We start from the raw sequence: 5,000 nt of genomic DNA, 5'->3' as shown, positions 1-5,000 counted from the left end.
CGCACACGGGTTCGACTCAACGCCCAGGCGCCCACCTTGGCACCCCGGCAGCTTTCCCCCGACGCACGCCTTCCCAGAGGACGGCGGGGCCGGACGGGCCCCCGCGCAGACGCACCCTCAGCCAACAGGCCCCACGGACCGGCGTGGGCGACAGCCACTAAAGCCTCTTTCTCCTCTACGCCTCGCGGGGCGTCTTTCCCCCCGCACACGCCTCCAAGAGACCAGGCGAGACGCGCCGCCGCGGCCGCGGCGGCCGGGACGCCCTTCAAACCGCAACTTCCTCCCGCCCGCCGGGCGGCCCTTCCCCCCAGGCACCCCGCGACCGCCCCGGGACCCGTGCGCGCCCGGCTGCCCCCCCCGTTGAGGAGGGGCCCGGCAGCACGGCCGCGGGTCGGCCAGACGAGGAGCGAGAGAGAAAGGAATGCCGGCGGGCGGGGAGGGGGAGCGAACCGGCAGAACGAGGACCGTCGACGGCAGGGCCGGCCGCAGCGGCACCCCCCGCGGGAGACGCCTCACAAGGGACCGGGAGGCCGCTCGGGCGGCGACCGGGCACGCGAGCCAAGCCGGCGGGAATCACACTGCACCCAACCCGGAGCAGTCCCGCCACGCCCGCGGCACCGAGCCGACCCGAAACCAACGGACAACCCCCGGGAGCCCGAGGAGACGCCAGCCGACGCGAGAGAGAACCGAGGCAGACGCCGACGCCAACCGACGAAGACCCCCGCGTGGCAGCGGGTCCCAACGTCCGACGACGCGCCGGACGCGGCCGACCGCCGGTTCCCCCAAACAAGAAGTCCGCCCCCGAGAGCGAGGCCAACCCCGCGGTTCACGGACCCTCGAGAGCCCCGCGGAGGGGGAAGGGGGGGTAGGACGGCTCCCGCGATCTCCACCGGCCGTGGGAACGCTGCCGTGGAAGGGGGGGACGAGGCGGCAACCGCAGACGCCCGAGAGCACGCGGCACGCACCACACGCGACACGACCTCGCCGCGAGAGTGGCCGGGACGTGGACGCGCGTGGGAGGGACGCACACGCGACGGAGGGCACGGGGGAAACGGAGGCGGGTGGGACCGGGAGCCCAGCGCCGCCCTTCCAAACCCACCCGTCCCGCGACGACCCCTCGCGGTGAGAGGGGGTACCGCGCACGCGGGCGTGTGCACGGCCCTTCCCCGCCACCTGCCACCAGAAACCCAACCTCCCCCACAAGCTCCGCACAGCGGCAGGTCGACAGAGCCCCGTCCCGCGTGATCCCTCCTCGTACTCGGAGCGGGGAGGCGCGGGTCGCGGTAGGCGAGAGAGCAAACGCTGCGCGCAGAAGGCTGAGGTCAGGGCGGGCAGCCGAGGGGACCATCCGGGAGAAGCCCCTCGGAGATCGTAAAGCCCTTTCCGAAGATAGCTAGAGAAGGCAAATTCCTCACTGAGGGCGGGACGAACCCAACACCGACGAGCAGCCAAGGGCTCCGTGCACGCAACGGGAAACGAGCAACAGGCGCGGGACAGAACGGGAAGGACCACGCGCCAGCTGGTGGGGGGTCTGCGGTATCGGCAAAGGTCTCTTTCTCCGGGGTCTTCTTGAGCATTCGCGGACCGGGGGGACCTGCGACAGGTCCCCGCCGAGGGCCAGGCCTCTTCAAGGCGCACACAAAGGAGGAGCCTTGACTTGAGGGAGTCCGGTCTTTAAAAAGGGCCAGCCGCGATCGCTCAGCACCACCCTAACCGCGCAGGGCCCGCGGGTGAAGGCACCAAAAACATAGGCACGGGGTGGGCGCTCACCCAACGGAAGGAGCCTTTTAACCGCACACTCAACTCCTCGACCCCCCCCCTTTTCTGTCACCGTGCAGAAAGCCGGCAACTAGGACAAGGGAAAGCGTAAAGGCACAAGCACCATGGAGCACAGGAGGCACGCCGGGGAGCGGGAAGCGCCACCGCCAACTCAGAAGCGGGCACCTTGGTGGTCAAAGCCCGGAACGCTCCAGGAGCACCGCAAGGCTCACACAAAGCAGGGCGCGTGCACACACCATTCGGGAAGGGTATGCACCGCAGCGGGTCTACCACCTTCCCCCGGCACGGGGGAAGAGGGCCGCGAAGCAGTGAACGGCGTGGGGGCAAGCGCCCCCGACACGTCCACAGGGACACCGCGAACCACAGCAACAAGTGTGCGCGGGTCAGCGCTCGTGCCGGACAGCCGCACCCCTGACTTCCACACACCACCCTGCAAAGGAATGGGGAGGAGAGACGAGGGGCCCGCTGGCAGAACGAGAAGAGCGGTCGCCATTCGCGCTGAATGACCATTCGCCATGAATGTCCGTCCCTCGCCTGGCGCGGCTTAGGCCCCGGCCCGAAGAGAACGCGGCAGCACCACATCGATCCAACGGGAGCGAGACACGCCATGCATCGGGAACAACGGGCGTGAGAGCTTTCTAACACGCACTGGACGGGAATACGAGCGAGAAGAGCGAGAGAGAGCACGGGAAGAAGTCGCTAACACTGCCACACACACACAAAAAAAAAAAAATTTACCCTTCTCGAGGGCGAGAAAAAAAAGGAAGCGTTGCACTCGGGAGGCACGTGGCGTGGAAGAACGGGACTCAACGGGCAGCGGAGGTTCGGGAACTCCTTCAAAAAAAATAAAAATAAAAAAAAAATAAAAATAAAAAAATAAAATCCCCTTCGAAGGAGAAAAGGTGCAACTCGGGAGGCACACAGCAGGAAAGAAAGGGACACACCACCAAGCAGCGGAGGTTCGGGAACTCCTTCCAAAAAAAAAAAAAAAAAAAACAAAAAAAAAACAAATAAAAAAACCGGTCGGCCGCAGAGGAGCACGCCAGGGGGTCACTAGCACCAAACGGGAAAACCCTTCCAGTCGCACTCGGCACCAACGACTCCTACCGGTAACGGACGACAACCACCACGGGGAAATCGGGAACGCCTGACACGCGGGACGGTTGTCATAAAGCTGCCCCAGAGAGCACAGGCAAGCAAGCACGGGAAAGCAGGAAGCGCGTACTCATGGGGGGGACGCTAAGCTTCAAGCATCGAAGAGGCCCATGCGCAGAAGAAAAGAGCTAGGGCTGGACAAGCAAACAGCCTTGGTGCAAGCCTCTTCCAACGTCCTTTAATGACAAAAAGAGTCAAAAGGACAGCGTGTCAGCATATATCTCCAGGTACAATAAGGACAGATAGCAAAGATGAAAAGTGTAAAAGACACAGGGATAAACATGACAGGCCACACGGAACGTCTGGAAGTCATGTTCGGTGACGTGTCCCCAAGAGGTCCCCATGTAGAAAGAGAACCGGACCGCAAAGGAACAACTGGTCGACCTTAGAACCCTGAGTGCTCACAGACCGAGGAGGCCATGGTAGATAGCCTGGAACACAGCTTCCCCTCGGCCTCAGAAGTCCATGCTCCCGCTGGCAGGGACCGGGGAGGATCCTGGAAAAAATAAAGTCTCGGAGGCGCCCCCTAGCCGGGACACCTCGGCTCGGAGGCCGGGGACACAGCACCCTCTCGGCCTCAGAGGTCCAGGCTCCCGCTATCAGGGACCGAAGGGACTCCTGGAAAAGAAAAAAAAAAAAATCCGTGGCGCCACCTAGCCGGGCCACCTCGGCTCGGAGGCCGGGGACACAGCACCCTCTCGGCCTCAGAGGTCCAGGCTCCCGCTATCAGGGACCGAAGGGACTCCTGGAAAAGAAAAAAAAAAAAAAAAACTCCGTGGCGCCCCCTAGCCGGGCCACCTCGGCTCGGAGGCCGGGGACACAGCACCCTCTCGGCCTCAGAGGTCCAGGCTCCCGCTATCAGGGACCGAAGGGACTCCTGGAAAAGAAAAAAAAAAAAAAAAACTCCGTGGCGCCCCCTAGCCGGGCCACCTCGGCTCGGAGGCCGGGGACACAGCACCCTCTCGGCCTCAGAGGTCCAGGCTCCCGCTATCAGGGACCGAAGGGACTCCTGGAAAAGAAAAAAAAAAAAATCCGTGGCGCCACCTAGCCGGGCCACCTCGGCTCGGAGGCCGGGGACACAGCACCCTCTCGGCCTCAGAGGTCCAGGCTCCCGCTATCAGGGACCGAAGGGACTCCTGGAAAAGAAAAAAAAAAAAAAAAAAAACTCCGTGGCGCCCCCTAGCCGGGCCACCTCGGCTCGGAGGCCGGGGACACAGCACCCTCTCGGCCTCAGAGGTCCAGGCTCCCGCTATCAGGGACCGAAGGGACTCCTGGAAAAGAAAAAAAAAAAAAAAAACTCCGTGGCGCCCCCTAGCCGGGCCACCTCGGCTCGGAGGCCGGGGACACAGCACCCTCTCGGCCTCAGAGGTCCAGGCTCCCGCTATCAGGGACCGAAGGGACTCCTGGAAAAGAAAAAAAAAAAAAAAAAAACTCCGTGGCGCCCCCTAGCCGGGCCACCTCGGCTCGGAGGCCGGGGACACAGCACCCTCTCGGCCTCAGAGGTCCAGGCTCCCGCTATCAGGGACCGAAGGGACTCCTGGAAAAGAAAAAAAAAAAAAAAAACTCCGTGGCGCCCCCTAGCCGGGCCACCTCGGCTCGGAGGCCGGGGACACAGCACCCTCTCGGCCTCAGAGGTCCAGGCTCCCGCTATCAGGGACCGAAGGGACTCCTGGAAAAGAAAAAAAAAAAAAAAACTCCGTGGCGCCCCCTAGCCGGGCCACCTCGGCTCGGAGGCCGGGGACACAGCACCCTCTCGGCCTCAGAGGTCCAGGCTCCCGCTATCAGGGACCGAAGGGACTCCTGGAAAAGAAAAAAAAAACTCCGTGGCGCCCCCTAGCCGGGCCACCTCGGCTCGGAGGCCGGGGACACAGCACCCTCTCGGCCTCAAAAGTGTCTATGGTCCCGCTGGCTGGGACCGAAGGGACTCCTGGAAAAGAAAAAAAAAAAAAAAAACTCCGTGGCGCCCCCTAGCCGGGCCACCTCGGCTCGGAGGCCGGGGACACAGCACCCTCTCGGCCTCAAAAGTGTCTATGGTCCCGCTGGCTGGGACCGGAGAGGAGGGAAGA

The sequence above is a fragment of the Rattus norvegicus genome, unplaced genomic scaffold (assembly GCF_021556685.1).
Source record: "Rattus norvegicus strain SHRSP/BbbUtx unplaced genomic scaffold, alternate assembly SHRSP_T2T unassigned-0000064, whole genome shotgun sequence".
In the NCBI taxonomy this organism is placed as follows: domain Eukaryota; kingdom Metazoa; phylum Chordata; class Mammalia; order Rodentia; family Muridae; genus Rattus; species Rattus norvegicus.
The sequence above is the reverse complement of the archived record's forward strand: the minus strand, read 5'-3'. Positions refer to the sequence as shown.